The 24,421-nt window shown below is 47.1% G+C and overlaps 2 long non-coding RNA genes across 2 annotated transcripts in view; one reads left to right on the forward strand and one right to left on the reverse strand.

Annotated features, from left to right (window-relative positions):
* Nucleotides 1–23,899, reverse strand: part of LOC143438052 (uncharacterized) — a 28,919-nt gene extending 5,020 nt beyond the window's left edge. Inside the window, exons 1-3 of the long non-coding RNA XR_013107148.1 lie at nucleotides 23,781–23,899; nucleotides 676–871; nucleotides 1–101 (exon numbers count right to left, since the gene is read on the reverse strand). The exon at nucleotides 1–101 is cut by the window's left edge and continues 166 nt beyond it. This is a non-coding gene — a long non-coding RNA (uncharacterized LOC143438052). The remainder of the gene's footprint in view (nucleotides 102–675; nucleotides 872–23,780) is intronic.
* On the forward strand, nucleotides 21,386–22,733 carry LOC143438051 (uncharacterized). The gene is made up of 2 exons (XR_013107147.1): nucleotides 21,386–21,557; nucleotides 22,561–22,733. It is a non-coding gene; the product is annotated as an uncharacterized LOC143438051 (long non-coding RNA).
* Nucleotides 23,900–24,421: the final 522 nt, after the last annotated feature.

Below are 24,421 nucleotides of genomic sequence, written 5' to 3' on the forward strand. Positions count from 1 at the left end.
TCCTCTGCAAGAGCAGTGTGTGCTTTTAGCCACTGTGCCATCTCTCCAGCCCCAGCTGCCTGAATCACATGGGGGGCACCATTCCGTAGGCAGATCCCAAGCTGTACAAGAGCAGAGAGAGTGTGCTGAGTGCAAACCAGCAAGCACAAAATTTTATCACTCTGCTCTGAACTGCAGGTGAGATGTGACTAGATGTTCTAAGTTCCTGCTTTGATTTACCTGCTGTGATGGACTGTAACCTGCAATCATGAGCTAAAATAAACCCCGTTATCCTTTAAATTGCATTTTTATCAGAATATTTCTTCAAAGCAACAAAACTGAACATAGATCACCATGACCAGCTTGGGTTCAAGACCCCTGTTGTAGCTGGATTTGGGCTATTTAATTGGGTTCTTTTCCCTACCACCCTTCTCCCTTATCCCTCTCTCTTCCAACCTCCCAACAGTAGGTAGGAGAGAAAGAAGGCTAGAGAGGAAAGGGGGTGTCGATCTCTTTAGACTACTTCCTGCTGGTTAGGGGCATCGAGTTCCTTGAGGCAAGCCCGATTTCTTCTACTTACCAGTGAGCAGCAGCAGCAGCCAACCAGAAACCAGCAAACAGCTAACAGCAGCACCAGCAGCACCAGCCATCATCTCTCTCAGGGCTCTAACATTTATAAACCTTCTGAAGACTCACCAGAATTCCAAACATGAACTATCTTCAGCTGGTAAAATCACACTTCTGCCAGAGCATGAGACAAATCATATTCAGCTGCTGTGGACAATCTGAAGCAGCCCTATATCCCAGCTGGTAAAATCACACTTCTGCCAGAGCATGAGACAAATCATATTCAGCTGCTGTGGACAATCTGAAGCAGCCCTATATCCCAGACCTGGGATTAAAACAAAACATTCACATGATATTTATGTGTTTTTTTTTTTTTTTTTAAGAAACCAAAGGCTAGAGATATGATTCAGAAGTTGAGAGCACTGACCGCTTTTCCAGACATCCTGAATTCAACTCCCAGCAACAACATAGTGGCTCACAACCATCTATAATAGTGTGGAGTGAAAAATTATAAAGACCATTTATATATATATGCTTTTTCTTTACCCTAAACCTGAGCAAAAGAATGCAAGTTCCAGAAAGCAGAACTGGATGTAAGATTTCAGGCTTTCACTGCCCTGGGACACATTCCGGGTGGAGGGCATTATCCCTGAATCAGAGGACACTTGCTGGATTAACATTCCTCAAGCCTCAGGGTGGGGCTATAGCAAGTGAGAAATATTTAACCTGAAATAGTTGGTAATGACAGGGTAGGGCACAGTGACATGGTAAAACTACATTTTTTGAGAAGAATGAGTATGCAGAGTGATTTTCTCGTGGCTCTAAATCATTTAGGGTGGGTTCCTCTGAAATTTTCCACTGTTCTTGGTTATACCCCACCCCTTTGAGGTTTTCCCAGTGTTACAGCCTGCTGATGTTCAAAATTTGTAAAACAACCAATCATGTGTAACCACGCAAAAATGCAACCAATCATGTGTAACCGCGTGAAAATTCCTTCCTTTCCCCACCCCATGCTATAAAAAAAAAAAAAAAAAAAAAAAAAAAAAAAAAAAAACCAACTTGCTGGCCTTTTGTCAAAATTCTGTTCCTGCGTGGACGAGCAGTTTTGACCTTGGCTAGTCAACTCTACAATAAACCTCTGCGGATTGCATCCAGGTATGGTTTCTTGTGATTTTTTGGGTGGTTGTGATTTCCTGAGACTTGAGGAAGGGTCTCCCGAGTTTGGGGGTCTTCAATAGGACCTACACCCTCTTCAAATATGCAAGCATAGCCGGGCGGTGGTGGCACACGCCTTTAATCCCAGCACTTGGGAGGCAGAGGCAGGCGGATTTCTGAGTTTGAGGCCAGCCTGGTCTACAGAGTGAGTTCCAGGACAGCCAGGACTACACAGAGAAACCCTGTCTCGAAAAACCAAAAAATAAATAAATAAAAATAAAAATAAAAATAAAAAATATGCAAGCATATATGCAGGCACAACACTATATAATAAATAAATAAATAAATAAATTTTTTAAAGAAAGAAAGAAAACAAAATTCCCACTACACCTTGTTAGTGTTGATGCTGTGATCACAACTGTGCATGCCTGCAACACTGTATCAGCTGCTTCTGTATCAGCTGTCATTCTGGTGACAAAGGTAACTTAAGGAGGCACAGGTTTATTCTGGCTCACAGTTTGAGTGTACACAGTCCATCCTGGTGGGAAGGCAGGATGGTGGGAGTGTGAGGTGGCTGCTCACACTGCGTCCACAGTCGAGGAGCAGCAAGAGAGAAATGCTGGCGCTCAGCTCACTTTCAGTCCAGGACCCCAGCCATGGGATGGTGTCACCCACACTAAGGGTGGGTCTTCCCATCTCAGTTAACCTAATCTAGAGAATCCCTCGCAGATAGGATTCTGTCCAAGGTGATTCTACATCTGACAAGTTGACCATCACTATAACCATCATGGGCATCAGGCAGGGGTGTAAATAAGGGGCATAAATTAATGGCCACTATGTCAGCATCACACATGGAGCTTCCTATCACCATTGGCAACAGTTGTAGGGATGGAAAGCAATAAGGCATGGCAGGAACTAGGGCTAACTGGGAAAATGTGAATGAGCCTATGTATTATGATTTGGGGACAGACAAACTGACAAGACCAGGGTGACTCCATGGAAGTAGGAACAGGAACTGGGACTCCTCACGTCTTAGCAGAACCAGGAGCAGAGACAGGATTGGAAGTAGAGTCAAGAACTGTAATCTTCAAGTCCTGTTCTGGTGATCATATGACTTCCCACAGGTTATACAACCTTCCCAAACAGCACCACTGAAAGATCCCCGAGAGAAGAGTCCCTTACTCAAGTCTCGAGATGTCACAGCCACCCAATAATTCATAAGACACCAATCTAGATGCAATCAGCAAGAGGCATATTTCAGGATCAACCGGCTGATGGTCAATTCATAACCCACGCAGGAGCACAGGAATTGACCCAGCAGCCCGGGGGAGGAGGAATTTTAAAGGGTAAAACCACAAATGGGGGGGGGGGGCGCGGAGGAGGTAACCAAGGGAACATAACATAAAAACAGTAGAAAGTCTCGGGGCAGTGGTGGTGCATGCCTTTAATCCCAGCACTTGGGAGGCAGAGGCAGGCAGATTTCTGAGTTCGAGGCCAGCCTGGTCTACACAGTGAGTTTCAGGACAGCCAGGGCTACAAAGAGAAACCCTGTCTCAAAAAACAAAAACAAAAAAAAAAAAATCAAAAAAAAAGTAGAAAGTCCCAACCTGTAATTCAGCCAGAGTCATGCAGAAACACAAACATCTCGTACACTCATCTTTCGCAAGAATGTAACCTTGTCCAACCATCTGTGCTTTGGGCCTTCTCTTCCCTGAAGTCTGAGGAATGTTAATCAGCCTCTCCCTTCCTCTCCTGCAAGTGTCTTTTGACTCAGAAATAATGTGCCCCTCCCGGAATGTAGAATGTATCCAGGAGCAGTGAAGACCTAAAATCTCACATTTAGTTCTGCCTTCTTGGTGGATCTAGTGAACCTGATAGCATATATATATATATATATATTTTTTTTTTTTTTTTTTTGCTCAGGTCTAGGGGGTCATAAAAAACTTTCTATATTTTTCATAAGTTTTCTATACCTTTCACCACCTGCTAGGGAAAAAAAATGTTGAAACACATAACCTATGTTTCACACTATAATATTCAGCTTAAACCTGAACATGCTTCTGAAAGCAGTAACCCTAATTAAACTCTTGGGACACACACACACACACACTGTTCAGAGGGACTTTGTTCATAATAGTCAAACACTACAGATGACCCAATGCCCTCCATTAAAACTGTACCATCACATGCTACTTAGCCCTGGAAAGGACAGACCGTGATACACATAGCAACTTTGAGAGCTGACAGGGGATTATACAGAACACAGAGAAAGCCGTCTCAAAGGCTTACACTCTGTGTTATTCCATTTATATAACATTCTTTAAACAGCAAAATTGTGAGAATGGAAAATAGACTAGCGGTCTGCAGGGTGAGGGATTGAGGGAGGAAGTCTGTGGAGTCATAATGGAACAGCATGTAGTAGAATCTTGGGGTACTAGTGAGACAGGCTGACTCCATGACAGGCTTCAAATTGGCAGTTCAGGAGACTATGCCTAAATCTCTGTTTCCAAAGACTGTCCAGGCAAGTCCAGGCCTCAGAAGCTGCCTCAGACCCAGCCTGAGGAAAGGACAATGGATCAGCAACAGTTTCCAGACTTCCCCAGCAACAGTTTCCAGCCCCCCATCCCCACCCCTAGAGACAGAGTGAACAGATTAACATAGAGATCACCTACCCCTCCCAGAATCTCCCTAATGAGCTTTAAATCAGATCTACATGCTCACTTTGGGGTCTTCATCTTTATATATATAGACCCCAGCATGCTGGACTTCTGCAGAATAAAACACTCTTTGCGTTTATATACTATCTGAGTCTGGGGTATCGCTCTCTGTCAAATCACTGGTAATTTCTGAACTTTTTGGTGTGTGGGATCTTTGTTTTATTTTGTTTTTTAAACACTTCTGGGATAGATTTCAGGGTCTCATGTGTGCTAGGCTGGAGCTCTACCACTGAGCCACACCCCAGCCCCTCACTGGGGGATTCTAGGCAGGGGCTCTCCCACTGAGCCACGCCCCAGCCCCTCACTGGGGGATTCTAGGCAGGGGCTCTCCCACTGAGCCACGCCCCAGCCCCTCACTGGGGGATTCTAGGCAGGGGCTCTCCCACTGAGCCACGCCCCATCCCCTCACTGGGGGATTCTAGGCAGTGGCTCTATCACTGAGCCACGCCCCCAGCCCCTCACTGGGGATTCTAGGCAGGTGTTCTACCACTGAGCCACGCCCCAGCCCCTCACTGGGGGATTCTAGGCAGGGGCTCTATCACTGAGCCACGCCCCCAGCCCCTCACTGGGGGATTCTAGGCAGGGGCTCTACCACTGAGCCACGCCCCCAGCCCCCCACTGGGGGATTCTAGACAAGCAATGAACTTGCTGAGCCACGATTTTGTGTGCTGTGTATTCAGATGCTGATTTCTCTGCCCAGAGTTGGGATTTTGGCATTGCCATGATTATTGGAGCATCTCCCATCTCAATAATATATAAAGATTGTTTTCCATCACTTCTAATTGGTTAATAAAATGCTGATCAACCAATAGCTGGCAGGAGGGGAGGGAAGACCGGACTTCAGATCCAAATCTGGGGTTCCCATGGAGCGGGGAGAGAGAGAGAGAGACAGAGACAGACAGAGAGACAGAGACAGTCATAGACAAAGACATAGAATGAGCAGAAGAACCAGGGGGATTTTCCAGGAGCAGGTCATCAAGGGAGCAGCCATGAGGTCACATGGAGCAGGAACCTCCAGGACGAGACAAGATGGCATGTGGCTGGGAAGTAGGCCAGGCCAGCACGGTCAGGTTAGAATAGATGAACCCTACCCAGCTACAGTGCTTGCAGTGTCTTAATATAAGGTCTTTGTGTCATTTATTTAGGAACAAGGTGGGGGGCATGGAAAAGCCTCCAGAATTACAATTACAGAGCCACACCCCTAGCTTGGTAAACGCTTTTATTTTGTCCTCTGTTGTAGAAATATTTAATCCCAAACTGGGGTTTCCACCCCACCTTTGACCTTTAGTTCCCAGGCAATGACACACACACACACACACACACACACACACACACACACACACACCACACATAGCCTTTATATTTACAACAAGCTTTCAGCAGCACAAGAGCTGGGCAGATATCTACCCTGTATATTATTAGAATCCACTTTCCTATCAATAACCCCAAGTTATTACTATGTTTCATCTGGGCTGCTCTTAACTCCCATTGGCCAGCCCCCAGGGCCGTGTTTCTTGTGGCTCACCTAGCCCATGGCGGCTTCTCTTCCTCCTCCTGCACCTTCTTCCTCTCCTCACAGTTCTCTTCCAACCCCAAGCCTGGAACCCTAAACCCCACTTCTGTCTCTTCTGCCCAGCTATTGCCTGTTGGCATCTTTATTTACCAATCAGAAAAAAAAAAAAAAAAAAAACTTGAGGGCAGGGTCACTTGGGACTGACTACATGCAGACTCCAAGTCTTGGGGTCCCACACTTAGCATTACAATAGACAACAAGACCAAACCTCAGTAGTCCTCCTTGTGTCCCAAGACCAGGTCAATAACAGCGAAGAAAGGAAGTCCTTGCTAGTTCCAGGAACTTTTCTTTAAGGACCGTACATAGCTTATGGCCTAGCACAGGGAAAGGCAGAACTCCTTGTAAACACTACAAAGACCCAGAACACATGGTCATCAAATACACCCCAATTAAGGCTGGTGCAAGCATGCAAATCAGCAGAATATAAACGCATAGTAGGATACTACAAGGGCAATCTCTGGTACAAAGCCAGACAGCCATGTAAAGACAGGACACTTGGAGGTCACCCTTGACCACATCTTTTCCATATTTGCAACAAAGGTGTCACTGAGACTTCACACATGGCCAATTCCAAACGGAATCAGCCAAGACACTATGGGGGACAGGGGTGGGGGGGTGGGGGGTGGTTCCATGCAGGAATCCCGTGCTGTTTCCTCTTGTGGTAGTTAATCCTCACTGTTGACTTGATGAGACTCAGAATAACATCGGAGACACAGCACTGGGGGTGTCTATTAGGGTGTTTCCGGGAAGGCTTAGCTGGTGTGGGAAGATCCACCCCAAAGGTGGGCAGCACAATGCCGTGTGCTGGGACTCTGGACTGAGCAGAAAGAACAAAGCAGGCTGAGGATCAGCATCCTTCTCTCTCTGCGACCTGACTCTGGATGCCGGTTGCCTCAAACACCTGCTTCCATGACTTCCTCACCATGACTGATAGCTCATAAACTGAGCCAAAACAGACTCCCCTTTCCTTAAGTGGCATTTGCCAAGCATTATTGTCACAGCCAAGAAAAAATAGCCCCCATCCACCCACTCTTCCACCTGAAGAAACACGTTGGGGAGCATCTTTGAGGTCGCGCATTTGTGGGACTGGTGCCATCCTTCCCCCATCCATTGCCTGTACCCCACTACCCATCCAGGGGTGCCCAGAGCTGTACCTGGAGGTTAGCAGGACCCCACACACTCTGGTACTTACTTTTCTCAAGGTAATTGAAGGTCGCCTGAAGAGAGAGATAGGCATTCAGAGAGACAAAGAGAGGAAGATAGACAAAGGGTTAAGAAGCAGGGGCTGGAGAGATGACTCAGCAGTTAAGAGCACACCGCTCTTGTAGAAGACTCAAGTTTGGTCTCCAGCACCCATGTTGGCATCTGTGGACACCCTCAAACATATGTGCATATACACAAATAAAAATTTTAATATTAAAGAATTTATCCAAAACTGGGGCTAGTAGGTCAGTGTCCTTGTTGTACAAGTTTGAGGACCTGAGTTCACATCCCAAGCACCTGTTTACAAAGCTGGGCATGAAACAAAAGCAGGGTGTGGCCCTGTATGCTCAGTCTCCCCAGCAATGAGGATTAAGATAGGTGGATCCAGGAGCTCCCTGGTAACCAGTCTATCCAAAATAGTGAGTTTCTGGCTCGGAGACAGAGCATGTCTCAAGGCATTAAGGCAGAGAATCATGAGGGAGATATGATGTCCTCCTCTGGCTTCTGCATATATGGGTATATACAGCTATACAGAGAGAAGAGAGGGAAATGAGAAGGATCAAGAAGAGGAAGAAGAAAATGGAGTAAGGAGAAGAAGAAACAACCAAAACTATACTCAGGGAATCAGAAAAAGAGGAAAGTAAAGAGAAGAAAAAGGAAAAAAAGGAAGAAGAGGAAGAAGAAAGAGGAGGAGGAAGAAGAAGAAGAAGAAGAAGAAGAGGAGGGGGAGGAGGAGGAGGAGGAGGAGGAGGGGAAGGAGGAGGAGGAGGAGGAAGAAGAAGAAGAAGAAGAAGAAGAAGAAGAAGAAGAAGAAGAAGAAGAAGAAGAAGAAGAGGAGGAGGAGGAGGAGGAGGGGAAGGAGGAGGAGGAGGAGGAAGAGAAGGAGGAGGAAGAGGAGGAGGAGGGGGAGGAGGAGGAGGAGGAAGAGAAGGAGGTGGAAGAGGAGGAGGAGGGGGAGGAGGGGGAGGGGGAGGAGGAGGAGGAGGAGGAGGAGGGAGAGGGGGAGGAGGAGGGGGAGAGGGAGAGGGAGAGGGAGAGGGAGAGGGAGAGGGAGAGGGAGAGGGAGAGGGAGAGGGAGAGGGAGAGGGAGAGGGAGAGCGAGAGAGAGAGGGAGAGCGAGAGGGAGAGGGAGAGGGAGAGGGAGAGGGAGAGGGAGAGGGAGAGGGAGAGGGAGAGGGAGAGGGAGAGGGAGAGGGAGAAAGAAGAAGAAGAAGAAGAAGAAGAAGAAGAAGAAGAAGAAGAAGAAGAAGAAGAAGAAGAAGAAGAAGAAGAAGAAGAAGAAGAAGAAGAAGAAGAAGCAGAAGCCGCCACCAAATGTATACTCAGGTAGCCATCTGAATCACAGGGCACTTCCCCTGAGTGCCTGTGGTTATAATCAGTCACAGGTGTTGAAGGCAAGCCACACCCTTGCCTGGAAGCTGAGCTACAGGTTGGGACAAAGAGGAAAAACATACAAGCCCGGAACATTCCTTCTAGACGTCTCTGCTTGGAGAGTATACAGCCTCCTTGCTCTGTCCTCATTCCAAAGAAAAGCTTCCTTTTGTCTCTTAACCAAGAGCGTTCTTTATCACAGATGATTCCCTTCTGCTGAACTGGAGACTGTAGGGCGTCCACCCACCCTGCCAATGTTGACACAAGCACTGCCGTCCACCTCAGACACAGTGCAGGAAGCACTACAGATCACCTCCTGCTATCCTCTTTGGTAGACAATAAAAAGTTAGCAGAACCATCTGGAACCCTGGCCTGTCCATCTGTGCTGGACAGTACGCAGCTGTGAAGATGGCTCCGTGGGTGACACATTCATTATGGGAACCTGAGGATATGAGTTCAGATACCCAGGGACCACATAAGAAGACCACATAATCCTCATGTTCCTACAAGAAGATGGGGGCAGAGACAGGAGAATTCTCTGAAGCTTGTGTGTCACTGAGCTTGACAGCCTGTGTTCGGCCCCCAGGTGCCACATTGTGGAAGAAAAGAACCTCTCCCCCAGGTTCTCCTCCAACACCCCATGCACACAAATAATTCAGCAAATGCTTGAAGTAAAATGTAGAGGGAAAAAAAGTCCATTGAAAGTTATTAAAACTTCCTCTCTTTTGAAAACCAGGCATGGTAACATATGCCTGTAATCCTAGCCCTGAAGATACGTAGACAAGAGGATCAGAAGCACAAGGCAGCCCTCAGCCACATAGCATATTTAAGGGCAGCCTAGGATATATAGGACCCTGCAGGAGAAGAAAAGGAAAGCCCTTTTGGAGACAAGGTCTTGCTACGCAGCCCAATACTGAGCTCTTGTCTCAGCCTCCTTCTGAGTGCATCACTACACTAAGCTTTTATATTTATTAATTTTATGTGTGAATATTTTGCCTGTGTGTGTGTATGCATAGAGGTTAGAAGAGGATGTCAAGTTCCCTAAAACCCAAGTTAGGATGATTTTGAGCCACCATGTGGATGCTGGGAATCAAACCTGGATCCTTTGCAAGAGCATACTTAACTGCTGAGCCATCTCTCACGGCTCTCAGCCCATGGGCTGAAACTTCAAAACAAAACACAGCAAGCAGGTCCTAGTGGCACAAACCTGTCACCCCAGATTTTCAGGAGGCTAAAGTAGAAGAATCCCAAGTTAAATGCCTACTTGGGCTACAGAGTGAGTTCAAGACCAGCCTGGACCACTTAGGGAGACCCTGTCTCAAAACAGAAAGTAAAAAGAGGGTTAGAAATATAGCTCAACAATAGAGAGCTTGCTTATAATTCCCCAGAGAGGGGCTGGGGTGTGGCTCAGTGGTAGAGCCCCTGCCTAGAATTCCCCAGTGATGGGCTGGGGTGTGGCTCAGTGATAGAGTGTTTGTCTAGTATGTGTGAGGCTCTGGATTCAATCCCTAGTGCCTCAAAGAAAGAAAGAGTGAGAGAGGGAGGGGAAGGAGGAGAGAGGTACTGGAATTTCAGATAGGTGAAGATTCTAGGCTAGCATGTTCCTCTTTTGAAAGAATTCAAGTATCTGAGTCCAGAAGAGTCCTGCCCTGCAGTCTACCTGACAATAACAACCCTCCTGGGTCACACAGTGATGAATGGGATAATCCCTGATGTGGAAGAGTTGTGGGTCCTAGAGATGGAGAAGCCATTCATAAGTCATTAGGCCATTCAAAGTCATTAAGGTAACAACCAAAGGATTATGGGATAACCAAGAATGACTATCAAGACAACAGCTGGCTCAGTCAGCAAAGCCCTTGTCTAGAAAGTGTGGGGACCACATGGGATGGTATGAGCCTGTTATTCCAGTGATGGTGACTAGGAGTTGGAGGCTGGCAGATCCCTGGAAGCTCATGGGCCAGCTAGCATGTGTGGCAAAGTTTGAGACCAGTGAGAGACCCAAATATATGGTGGAAGATGCCTGAGGAATGACACCTAAGGTTATCCTTGAGACCTCCACACATGTGCTGTGCCCGTGGGCACAAAGGAGTCAGAGTTCACATGTTCACATCCTGCAGGAAGTGCCACTGTAACAGGTGACAAGGACAGATGGAATGACAGGGGGCTGTGAACACCCTAGCAAATTTTTGTCTATGTGATTTTGGTCTCTCTCTCTCTCTCTCTCTCTCTCTCTCTCTCTCTCTCTCTCTCTCTCTCTCTCCCTCTCTTGGTTTTTCGAGACAGGGTTTCTTTGTATATCCTTGGCTGTCCTGGAACTCACTCTGTAGACCAGGCTGGCCTGGAACTCAGAAATCCGCCTGCCTCTGACTCCCAAGTGCATGTGCCACCACTGCCCGGCAGATTTTGGAGTCTCTTTTAGCAGAGAAGACATGTTCTTATCTCAGCCACAGGGCAGCAAGTAGATTGCCCCAGCGGGAGAGATTAGAGACTAGGAGACTAGCAACAATGTTTCTCTTAATTGCTCTCTAGGATGCTGGCTACTTTCCATTCAAGAAGTCGGGTCATTATGACAAATCACATTCCAGAGACTCCACCAGGCAGGCCTTGATGAATAAAAGGAAGCTGAGAGACTGGGGAGATACCCAGTGGGTGAGAGCTCTTGCTGAGCAAGCCCAATGACCTGAGTTCGAATTCCAGCATCCACAGAAGCTGGAACCCCCATACTGTGGAGGGATAGAGCTAGGCCAGAGCTTGCTGGCTGCTCCAGGTTCAATGAGACAGTGTCTCAAGCAAATGAGGAGGCAAGTGGAAGAGCAGGGCATCTAGCATGCTTCTCTGGTTTTCTCACATGTACTTGGCTAAACAATGTGCACATACACCATAAGTACTGTGGTGGTTTGAATGAAAATGGCCCCAATAGGACCACAGGGAGTGACACTATTAGGAGGTGTGGCCTTGTTGAGGAAGTGTGTCACTGGAGGGTGGGATTTGAGGTCTCAGATGCTCAAGCCAGGCCCAGTGACTCACACCCTTCTTGCTGCCTGCCAATCCGGATGTAGAATTCTCTCAGCTACCTCTCCAGCACCATGCCTGTCTATGAGCTGTCATGCTTCCCGCCATGATGACAGTGGACTAAACCCCTGAATTCGTGAGCACCAGCACTGCCGCGAACCCCCCACGCTTGGGCACCAAACTGCCGCTCTGGTTCAAGGGTCAGGGTCTAGCGAGAGAGAGAGTGGGGATAAAGGGGAAGAGACGCGAAGAATGGAGACAAGACAGAGATTCTGATCAAGTCTCGTTTATTGAAGGGAATTCTGAGCTATTTATAGGCTTTTGCCACGTGCCTTGTAGGCACGTGGATACCACGTGCCTTGCAGGTGTTGATATGACGTAAGCCTTACAGGCGTCTATAGCGTGGACAGCACGTGCACTGCAATGCTTTGCAGGTGTGGATAGCACATGCGCCTTATGAGCATGTATGGTGTAGATAGCACGTGGACAGCACGTGAACTGCATGCCTTGCAGGCGTGACTACCACGTGCACCTTGCAGCTGGGGGCAGTAAACAGCAACACAAAATATGTGGGATATCAGAGTGTGCTTTAGCTGTTGTAGGCTATTGAAAACCAAATCTTTCGTCAGGTTATATGGTTCCAGATGGCTGCAAAGTTGATCTAGCCGCTTTCTGCTAAAGTCGGCTCCCAACATAGCACCAAGTAAATGCTTTTTGTTTAAAAGTTGCCATGGTCATGGTGTCTCTTCAAAGCAATAAAAAACCCTCTAAAGACAAGTACTTATACATAAGGTAAGATAAAAATGAGGAAGGAAGCTAACGAAAGATCGATGGTATGAATCAAGTAGAGGACCAGGGATTGTCTGGAGCCAGGGGAGCTGGACGATGTGTGAGAACCTCTGTGGACACAGTTCACAGCTACTTGGAACTCTGACCTCAAAACTAAGGAAGAACCAGCTGTCGTGGCACACACAAGGGCTGGGAAGATGGAGACAGGGTGATTGTGTGTTCAAGGCCAGCCTGGGCTACATATCAATACCTTATCTCAAAAGTTAAAAATAGGGCTGATGAAATACTCAGCTCATAAAGGTGCTCACCATGTCTAACCATTGCACACAGGGACTTCACCAGTGAGCGACCTGCCCTAGAGTTTCTATAGCTGTGAGGAGACCCCAGCAACTCTTAAAAAAAAAAAAAATTTACTGGAGCTGGCTTACAGTTTCAGATGTTTAGTCTGTCATTGTCATGGCAGGAAGTTGTAGAAAAAATATATTGTGTCTGTATGGATGTGGCACCTGTCAATAATAAATTTGATGGCCTATAGCTTAGACAGAAAATAGGAGGTGGGACATCCTATAGGCAGAAAGGATTCTGGGATAGCGCCAGGCGAGAGATTCACCCAGGAAAACATGACAAGACAGCCACATGGCATCCAAGCACAAATAACCAGCTATATGGCAGAGTGTAGATTAGAATAAATGGGTTATTTTAAGATATGATCTAGTCAGAGAAGAGCCTAGCTATATGGCCAAGGTATTTGTAAATATATTTTGAGTCTGAATCTTATTTTTAGGAGTATGGGGCTGGGAGAAAAAAACAGACCTAACTTCTACAGGACGTATGTCAGTATGCCCGCAGACACAGTCCTGGAGAAGGAGCTAAGAGTTCTCCATCCAGATCAGCAGACAGCAGGAAGAGTATGAGACACACTTCCTCCAACAAGGCCATACCTCCTAATACTGCCTCTCCCTGTGGGCCTTTGGGTACCATTTTTATTCAAATCACCACAAGACCCCACCTCAAAAGAAGAGTGTGACCGGGCAGTGGTGACACATGCCTTTAATGCCAGCACTGGGATGCAGGGGCAGGTGGATTTCTGAGTTTGAGGCCATCCTGGTCTACAGAGTGAGTTCCAGGACAGTCAGGGCTACACAGAGAAACCCTATCTCGAAAAACAAAAAAACAAACAAACAAAAAAAAAACAAAAAACAAAAAACAAAAAAAAAACAAAAAAAAAAAAAAAAAAAAAAAAAGAAGAACAAGCAATTGAATGGCTTCTGAGAAATGACACACATAGTTGTCCTCTGGCTTCCACATGCATATGCACACATTCACACATGTAAACATGCAGCCACACACACTTATGCATCTGAATACAAATGAAGGTATGCATACACACACACACACACACACACACACACACACACGTACATGCATCTCTCATTTAAAACCATCCTGCGACTGAAGCGATGGTTCAGTGGTTAAGAGTGCTTGCTGCTCTTGTAGAGAACCCAAGCTTGGTTCCCAGCACCTACACCGGACAGCTCACAACTACCTATCTGTAACTTCAGTCCAGAGAAATCTGGACTCTCTATAAACTAATGGTCATCTGTCTATAAGCTAATGGTTGTCTTCATCCATTTCCAAAGCATGGTCAGGACCACAGTGCCCCATCCCTGTAAGCTGAGTCGGCATCAGCTTTGCTTGCTCTGGAGAAGAAGGGGAGGGAAGAAGAAAGGAAGGGAAGGAGGGAAGGAGGGAGGGAGGGAGAGTGTGAGACACTGGGCCTGGCTTGAGCATCTGACACTCCATCATCATCAAAGAGGATGACCTCTTATGGCCTCCATGGACACCAAGAACACACACTCCACACACACATACACAATTAAAAATGATTTTTAAAAAGCCCACCCCTTAGTCATGCTTGAAATCCCATCACTGAAGGGTCTGAGGAAAAATTGGTGTGAGTTTGAGGCCAGCCTGGACCAGAGCAAGACCTTGTCATTAAAGAAAAAGAAAAAAGGAAAAGGCAAACCTTCCTTCGATCTGTTCCCCGCCCTCGCAGGTCATTCTTAATGGTGACCTCACATATGTGGGCAATGCTTAGTCACCATTTGTTTTCTGCATTGATTCTGTGTCCCCAGCACTTAGCAAGCTGCCTGTCACACAATAGGAGGCGATCAATACGTGTTGATCCCCGTTGATAAAATGATTAAATGAGTGTTCTCCCTCTCCAGCCCGCAAACACATTCATCCAAGCTGTGCTTACAGAATCCCTCAGGACAGGCCCTGCCCGGGAGCAGGAGGTCAGGACAGTGGCCTAGAGGATGCAGGCCAGCTGCCTAGGGGACTGCAGTTGGCTAGGGTGGGACTCAGAAAGGAGCTGCTGAGGGGTCCTGCTTTGCTCCCTCCAGGACACTGGAGACTCTTCAGAGCAAGCAAAGCTGATGCCAACTCAGCTTACAGGGATAGGGCATTGTGGTCCTGACCATGCTTTGGAAATGGATGGAGACAACCATTAGCTTATAGACAAACAACCATTAGCTCATAGATATTCTCTCTTCACTTGCAGTAGCAAAAAGAAGGGAAACACTGGTTCCCAAAGCCACCAGGGACAGAAGCACAGGTGGCCCATTCGTGGCTAGTCTTATGTGCTAACAGCCGATGAGACACCCAGGCTAAGTCAGAAGGAAGCCTTGTCCACTGTGCAGGAAGCAAGCATTGGATCCTGTATCATGTGGTCCCAGTGAAGAACTTTTCAGATTTCTATATGCCACTGATGTGGCCTGTGTGGTGCTATGGCAGGGTCTTGATGGCCAAAATGTAGTTCTGATTAGCTTCAACTTGACACAGCTCAGAGTAATCTGAGGGAGTCTAAACTGGGGGATTGCCTCAATCAGATTGGCTGGTAGGCATGTTTGTGAGACAGTTCTTTTGATTGCTATCTGATATAGGAGGGTCCAGCTAACTGTGGTATCACCCCAGACAGGCAGGCCTGGGCTGTATAAGAAAGATAGCTGAGCCGGGAGGTGGTAATGCACACCTTTAATCCCAATACTTGGGAAGCAGAGGCAGGTGGATCTAAGAGTTCAGGGACAGCCTGGTCTACAGAGTGAGTTCCAGGACAGCCAGGACTACACAAAGAAACCTTGTCAGAAAAGGAGGAGGAACTGATGAAGGAGGAAGAGGTAGAGGAGGAAGAAGAGGAAGAGGAAGAAGAAGAGGAGGGGGAGGAGGAAGAGAAAGAGGAGGAGGAAGAGGAGGAGGAAGAGGAGGAGGAGAGAAGAATTCCTTCTCTACTGGAATTCTGCCCTGAATTAATTCTTGCCCTGGCTCTCCTCACTAATGGATTAATACCTTTAAGATGAAGTAAGCCCTTTCCTCCCCAAGTTTCTTTTGGTTATGGTATTTATCACAGCAACATAAATCAAACTAAGGCAGCAGTCCAAGGACCAGGAACCTCAGCATCTATATAGTACCAACAGCAGCAGCAACATCTGTACCAGCAGCAGCATCACCATCACTATCAGGATCAGGATAAGTACCAACATCAGGACCAGCACCAGTATCAGGACAAGTACCAGCATCAGGACCAGCACCAGATTCGGAACCAGGATAAGCACTGGCACTGGCATCAGCATCGGGGGCACCAGCACTGGAAGATGTTTATTATTCTAGATGCACAATGTGTCATTCAGGCAGCATCAGTAACATTAGAGGGCTGGCTAAAACAAAAACACAGTCTCCAACTTGGCAGAGGGGGTCACACCTGTGATCCGAGCATGGGAAAGGTGGGAAGGATCAAAAGTTCAAGGGCACCCTCAGCTACAGAGTGAGTTTGAGGTCAGCCTTAATTACATAAGACCCTGACTAATATAAAAGAATAAAATGAGAAGGTTTGATGAGGTGAGCTTACTTACAATTCGTGTTTTCCATCCTTTAGCATGGGAAGCACACACATAGAACACAATTCAGAAGGCACATATCAGAACCCAACAACATATCCCACTCCCATCCCTCTGCAGTAATGCTGGCGGCCATAGCTTTCTTGGCATCTCTTCAGGAGTGTCCCTGATTATGAAGGCAGCTGTGTGTGTCTTACTGTTTTCACAGATCCCCGTACTTCTTGTTACACATTCTATCAGATGCCTTTGCTGTCTTTGTCAAATCTCCTAGGCTCTAGATTTCTTCTTGCACCATATAGCCCAAAAATATAATGCCGAGATGATTCAAATGTTTATGCATCCAAGCTAGTTATGGTAGGGCACGCCTGTAATCCCAGTGAGTGAAAGGCTGAAGGGAGACTTCGAGTTCAGCATCAGCTACTCAGCAATTCTGTGCCATGTAAGCACAAGGACCTGAGTTCAGATCCCTGTTATTTCACCTTCCCTCCCCGACCTCCCAAAAAAAACCTGGATGCAACGGAGCATGGCTGGAATTTCCGCATGAGGAAAGTGAGTCAGAAGGATCCTTAAATTAGTCTAGCTGGATTCAAAGAGAGACTCTGTCTCAAAGAACAAGGTGAACAGTGATTGAGGAAGACACTAACATGGGCTTTAAGTCTACACAAACATACACACACAAACACTAACACACACATACAAAAGCACACAGATGTGGACACATGCATACACTATACACAAAATGAAATAAAAATTTAAAACAACAAAAATCTGGGATTTCTAAGGACAGTACCTTGGACATCTTAGACAGTCTTCCTGATAGTTACAACATGGGTCAGAGGCAAGGCTTGGTGGCACATGCCTTAAATTGCAGCACTCAGGAGGCAGAGACGGGCAGATCTCTGTGAGTGTGAGGCCAGCCTGGTAAATAAAAGTTCCAGGTTATCCAAGGCTACTTAGTAAGATTCTGTTTTAAAAAGCAAATGAACGAAATAACAAAACAAAAAAATATATACAAACAAAATAAAAAGTGGGCCTGGCTTAACCAACCTAAATTTTCAATTTCATTCTAAGAATGTGGGGGTCTTTCCACATCTACAAAGAAACAAAATAAATAATTCAGGAAGATTTTCATGGCTTGAACTGTACCTTAGCAAGCTTCATACCTAAATTCCGTTACCCTAGTATCATGGAGTCCCTGCGGCTGACTGGTCAGGCAGCCTGTTTGGCAAACTAAAGGCCAGTGAGAGACTCCATGTCAAAAAACAAGATAGGATATTCTAATGGAAGACAAAGTCTTGCCTCCATTTTTTTTAACAGATTTTTTTTTCTATTTATTTATGTGCAGTACCCATAGAAGCCAGAAGATGGCACTAGATCTCTGAAACCAGAGTTATAAAAGGTTAACTGTCTGATTTGAATGCTGGGAGCCAAATTCAGGTCCTCTGCAAGCATAGGATGCAGTCTTTATAGGCTGAGCCATCTCTCCAGCCCTTCTGATTTTCTTAAACATATACCTGTTGCCTGTGGAAGCCAGAGTTTATGGCATCAGATTCCTGAGACCTAGATTTACAGATGATTGGGAACCACCATGTGGGTGCTGGGAACTGAACCTGGGTCTTCTGAAAGATCAGGAAGTGCTCTTTCTTGACTGCTAAGCCATCTCTCCAGCTCCCACATTCACAACTATATTCACCATGAACCCACAGATCTTATCACTCTGTAGTTTTCTGTTGACTACCGTGCTTCTCTGCAAAGATCATATCATGTCAGATCAAAGAACTTGTGTGTGTGTGTGTGTGTGTGTGTGTGTGTGTGTGTGCTTGCATGCATGTGCGTGTGCACTAAGAATACAGGTCAGAGGACAACTTTGATTGTTGGTCCTCAAGCAACCCCTGACTTTTTTTTTTCTTCTTTTATTGGATATTTTATTTACATTTCAGATGTTATCTACTTACCCCATGCCTCCCACACACACACACCCAGGAACCCCTATCCCTACCCCTGACTTTTTTGTTTGAGACAGTATCTCTTGTTGGGCTGGAACTTGGGGCCAGGCTAGATGGCTCACTGGCTTGGAGGGGGCCTCTTCTCATCTCACACCATTATAGGAACGTGACACCCAGCTTAGCTTTTTACTGTCCATTCTAGGAATCTGAACTCAAGCCCTCACACTTGTGAGGGAAACTGTGTACCACTGAATCCATGCCTACAATCCTGTCTTGTAAGACAGGTAACGAGTCCATGGAATCCACTCCTGAGTGGTGTTAATATACCCAAGATCTTTCTAAATGCTTATTTTTAACTTGGACTTTGTCACAGAGAGTGGGGCAAAAATAAAGTCCTTTTATGTGGGCCACCGTCAGAAGAACTGGCCCAGATTTACGGTGCATCTTCCTGCTTCAAATAATCAGATCAAAAAATCCCGCACAGGAGTGCCCAGGAGTTCGGGTTTCAGTTGATTCCAGAAGTACTCAAGGTGATAACCAAGATTAGCCACCACAAGTCCACCCCTTGTCAACTTGACCCACAGTCACATCTCCTATGTCGGGATTAATTTCCAAATGGAAACAATATCCATTAGGTTATGGTTCTGCCTAATGTGATGTAACTATCCCACATACAACTGCAAACACTTTTAGTGTCTCGTAATTTAAATATGATAACCGCTGATACTCTCTCCACCGATGTAAGATGATAGAGGGAAAAAATGTAAATACTGATGAGATATTTGTGCATATGCACAAACAGAGTTGTGGTGTTTTATCAGTCACCTTCTACATTATTACTGAGACAAGGTCTCTTGCTTGAACCCAGAGCTTACTGGTTCAACTTAGCTTGCCAGCTTAGTACGGGGCTCTGCATGTCTCCCGGATTCTGGGTTTTGTTATTTGGTTTGCTTTGTTTTGAGGCAAAGTAGCCCAGGCTGGTTTTCCCCTCTCAGTCTCCAAAGCAGCTGGTGTGAGGAATACACTATTATAACACCTGACAGCCAGGTTGTGAGTCCTAGAATCCCACAGGAGCAATTCCTGGCCGGCACCCTGTTTCATGTGACTTGTCACCTTGCCAACAGAGCTCTGCACTGGGCTGAATCCCAGCCTCCCTTGTCATGCATGTACCAAAAAGATCTTGTGTGACATGTTCAGCCAAACAAATAATTACAGGATATCTGGCTTGCAAGCAATCTTCTTGCCATGGGAAAAAAAAATGATTAGGTGAGTAACGTCATGTGACATCAGCCAATATGGAGACATCTTTCTTTTCTTTTCCGTTTTTTTTAAGACAGAGTATCTCTGTGTGGTCTTAGTTGTCCTGGAATTTGCTCTGTAGACCTGGCTGGCCTCTGCCTCCAGAGTGCTGAGATTAAAGGTGTACCACCACCACCACCCAGTTAAAGAGGAGACATCTTAATGGAAGCATCTATCAATTCATAATATGTTCAGAATTTCTAAAACTTGTTTTGAGGGGCAAGAGAGATGGTCTCCTGTGGGAGGCAGAAGTAAACACTGCCTCTTGTTCCTCAGGCACTGTCTCCTTGTGTTTTGAGACAGGGTCTCACTGGCCTGGAACTCATCAATAAGGCTGGACTAACCAGCTGGTCCGTGAGCCACAGGAATCTGCCTGCCACCTTTTTCAGGACTGGGATTAAAATCATGCACCATCATGCCTGGCATTTTCCTGTAGATTCTAGGATTAAGCTTGGGTTCTCAGAGTTTACCAACTGAGCCATCTCCGTGGTTCCGTCACTTACAGTGAGCCACTACTACAGCCTGCCCCTTTTGGTTTACTTGTGATGACATCTTATACACCGAAGGCTGACCTCACTAGAAATGTATTCAAGGATGGTTGTGAACTGCTGACTCTCCTGCCTCTGCCTCCCAAGCGTTGAAATTACAGGCTTGCACCAGATCAAGCAGGGTTGGAGATGGAACCCAGGGCTTTCTGCATGGTAGTCAAGCACTCTATTGACTGAGCTACAGCCACAACCTCAGTTTTTATACTGATGCTTTTTGTCATTTGTCACATAAAGCCACTTAGCCACCTGTGGATATGAGGTCTGTTTTTATCATTCATCATAACTCAACGGTACCTCTGATTTGTGACAGGTTTGGCAGAGGGAGGCAGAGAATTCTCATCAGTGAAACTCAACCCTGTTGAGGTCTCCCCACCCCCACCCCCATCCCCGCCTCCCGGCTCTCTCCTCGAGCTTCTAGTTCCTCCCTGTAAAATGGGTCTAAGAAATGCTGTAAAAAGCCCTGGGAACTTCTACAAAGCTCCTTGCATGTCCTCTGCAAGCTGCTGTTAAGAATACTGAACCTGAGCTGGAGAGATGGCTCAGCAGTTAGGAGAACTGACTGCTCTTCCAGAGGTCCTGAGTTCAATTCCCAGCAACCACATGGTGGCGTACAACCATCTGTAATGGGATCCAATGCCCTCTTCTGGTGTGTCTGAAGACAGCTACAGTGTACTCATGCATAAAACAAATACAGAAGAAGAAGAAGAAGAAGAAGAAGAAGAAGAAGAAGAAGAAGAAGAAGAAGAAGAAGAAGAAGAAGAAGAAGAAGCTGATACAGGTTCACTGTGGAGTGGGTTCCTCGTGAAATCTACTACTCACCCCTCAAGCACTTACTGAGTGTGAAGCCAGGGCCTGCACATGATACTGCAAATATAACCATTGATAAAATACATAAAGCCAGACCCAATCGTGCAGGCCAATTGTCCCAGTTTTTGGAGTGGTTGAGGCAGGAAAACTGAAAGTTTAAGGCCTGCCTGCCCTATAGAGTAAGTTCAAGGCCCAGGCTGGGCAACTCAGTGAGATCCTGTCACAAAACCAAAAGCAGAGAAAGGGGCTGGGGAGCTGGCTCATTTAGTAAAGCACTTATTGCTCAAACATGAGGACCCGAGTTCAATTCCCAGCCCCCATGTAAAATACAGCTGGACACTGAAAGGGGGGCGGGTCTCTGGGGCTCAGCCAGCTAGCCCAGAGAGCTCCCGATTGAATGTTATTACACAAGGGCAGTTTGTCACATGAGGCATGCCTCTCTGCCTTCACATCTTGCCTCCGCCGCCACCACGTGCCCTTCCACTTGAGCTTTTTTTCCTGTGCCTCAGACTCAGCAGGTGATCCCAGCCCTAGAGCTTTGTATACTGGTTGTTTTCTCTCTCCATGGTAACCCCAAGGGAAAACTCCAGCCCTCCCTCAGCTGCCTTCTTGTGTGACACATGAACACATCAGCACAAACTCTTCACCATCTCCTGGATCAAGGTTAGATCACCGGCCAGTGAGACCCTCAACAGGTAAAAGACTCTGATGACCCGAGTTCAATCCCTAGGATCTACATGGTGGGAGGAGAGAACTGACTTGTTCGAGTTGTCCTGCCCTCTATACATGCAATGTGATACATATGTGCCCATATACACATAGACACACACAGAGAGACACACACACTCATAGAGAGTAGAACGGTAGGTACCAAGGACTAGAAAAAGAAATGAAACGTAATGTTTAGTGGAGACACAATACCTTCTCAGGAAGACACACACATACAAAATGATTAAATAAAAGCTTAATTTAAACCACCCTTTCTTCCAACAGTGGCCACTTGACATTTTTCTGTCTTCATCAACAATACCCTCTACCAGAGTAGAACGTCCATGCAGGGCAGACTCCTTACCTGTGTGGGTCATCTGCCTCCTTGCAAAATACCTACTGTTTAGTAACCAGGGACACATGGTTATAAAATGGACACATCCCAGAGAAGGCAGAGAAGGGTGGCTGCTTCCCTAGGCTAGTGTTGAGAACATAAGAGACTAATCTTAATAGGGTCTGAAACCGGGTGCTGGTTAGGGCTGGGGGGGGGGGTCACAAAGTGTCAGAAGAGTGTCAGCTGCTTAGCTCACAAAAAGGATGCCTATTGTCCTTTTCCCGGTACACATGACATGATCTGACCTATGAAATCCACGCAAGAGACTTCACAATGTCTCTCTTCTGCTATAGTCCAACCTAGCCTTTACCGTCTGCTTCTGTCCCTCAAAGGCTGGGATTACAGGCATGGACCTGGCTTATGCGGTCTTGGGGTGCATACTAAAGAAGTTCACTAAGCCACAGCTGGGCCACCTTAACCGTTTCTAAGCACAGTCTTGTGGCACAAAACACATTCACACTTTTCAACCATCACCAGTACCCATTTCCAGAACTAACTTCCCAAGAAGGTACTCCGCAGGTGTTAAACACTTTCATTTTCTCTTCCTCAATCCCTGACGTCTCTTTTCTACTTTTCTATGACTTTCACTACTCCAGGAACCTCATATAAGCCGGCTCTCTCAGAACTATGGCTGTTCTCGTCATCCTGCCTCAGCATCCGGAGCTCCTGAGATTACAGGTGTGCGCCACCTTTTTTGCACAACGTCCTCAAGGCTCATCGCATACGGTTAATTCCCTCCCACTTTTGAAATTAAACACATGTCATCTAAGCGTCGTTCCTTATGCTGTACTGATCGGATTCTTCATGGACCTCCGCTGCCAGGCTCGCAGTGTCCACTGAAGACACTATGGTCAAAAAAAGTTGGGCAGGATCCTGACTAGTGCCCCTTCCGGGCCTCAGTTCCCAGAAGAGTCACAGGCACTGGCAAGGACACACTGGGCGGGGACAGGCACCCACCACTACCGAGCCACTGCGCGTGCGCGTATGTAGCCGTCGGTGCGCATGTGCGGAGGCTCCGTTCCCCTGGGTCTGAATCCAGCGATCCGCGGTTTCGCTCCCACCGGGAGGTCTGTTTATAAACACACCGCGCGACCGGCGGCGAGGGGTAACCCTAAGTCAGTGAGGTCGGAGGTCAGAGGTCAGTGGGCACCGGGGCACAGACGGAGAGAACGGCTTCCGCCACCCACGCGGGCTGTGGGATGGCTGCCTGGGCGACCCTGCCACGGCCCCCGGACTGCCGGGCGCCACGTGGTGCGCACGTGGTCCCGCGCGGCGGCGCGCCCCTCCCCCACGGAACCCGCAGTGCCCCCTGGTGGCGCTTGCTGCCCTCCGCGCATGCTCGGACGGCCTCATCAGGCGTCTTCCGGTGTCCCGGCTGAGCCCGCACGCCGTTGCCTGACCCACGCGGGCAGAGAGTGGCCGGCGATCTCACGCGTGGCGGTTGCCGCGGGGTGGGCGGGGCCTCGGGCAAAGACGTGACTTGCCAGGGACGGATGAGTGGATGGAGGAGCACGCATTCTGCGGGTAGGGTTCCCGAAGACCCAGGCTGTAGGCTATTCCACACAGTACACATTCAGTCAGACATGAACAGTTCAAAGAGGAAGTTATTAAAACATTACAGGCGCTTTATTATAGCACTTAGTCCTCGAGATTGTGTTTGTGAGATCCCACTGAAGGCTCGAGCTGCTGTCCAAGCACCCAATGCTGATTCTTAAATAGCCTACTGGTTCTTAGATTGCTGCCTTTTAAAACTTTATACACTGTTCTAATATTTTGAACACTTATCAATTATTGTGGAGGTCAAAAGACAACTTACTCGAGTCGGTTCTCTCCATCTACCATGTAAGTCCGATCAGCAGGCAGTTTTACCCACTTGAGCCTTCTCGCCCGATCTTTGTACCCTGTTCTAAAAAAAAAATTGACATTTAACGAGAAAAACAAATATTCCGGGTTCGTAATACACCTGCAATCCCAGCACTTGGGAGGCTGAGGCAGGAGGTACAAGGTTATCCTCAGCTACCTAGCAAGAGAGGCCAACCTGGGATATATGAGACATGTCTCAAAATAAAACACTCCCCATTGCAACTTTGTGTGGCCAATCCTGAAGTGTGGGCTAGTCCTGTGACGTCCTTGTAACCAGAGAAGGGCCTGGTGGCTTGACCTTGATTGAGAACCTCGGAGTGGGTGGGATGCCCTCACTCCCTGAGACTCAGTCTTGGCTGGCCATCCCCAAACGTTGGTGTTTGAACACAGGATCTTGCTATGTAGCCTAGGCTGTCTCCAGACACACAATCCTCTTGCCTCTGCTTCCTGGCTACTAGAATTCGAGATATCTGCTGCTACACCCAACTTCCCTTCTTTAACTTCATCTAACTTTGTCACCTCTGTCTCACTTACATCACAATTGGTGTGCCCTGATCTATAGCAGGAATGGCGTGCCTTGTTCTGTATCAGTTT

The sequence above is a fragment of the Arvicanthis niloticus genome, chromosome 24 (genome assembly GCF_011762505.2).
Source record: "Arvicanthis niloticus isolate mArvNil1 chromosome 24, mArvNil1.pat.X, whole genome shotgun sequence".
Classification (NCBI taxonomy): domain Eukaryota; kingdom Metazoa; phylum Chordata; class Mammalia; order Rodentia; family Muridae; genus Arvicanthis; species Arvicanthis niloticus.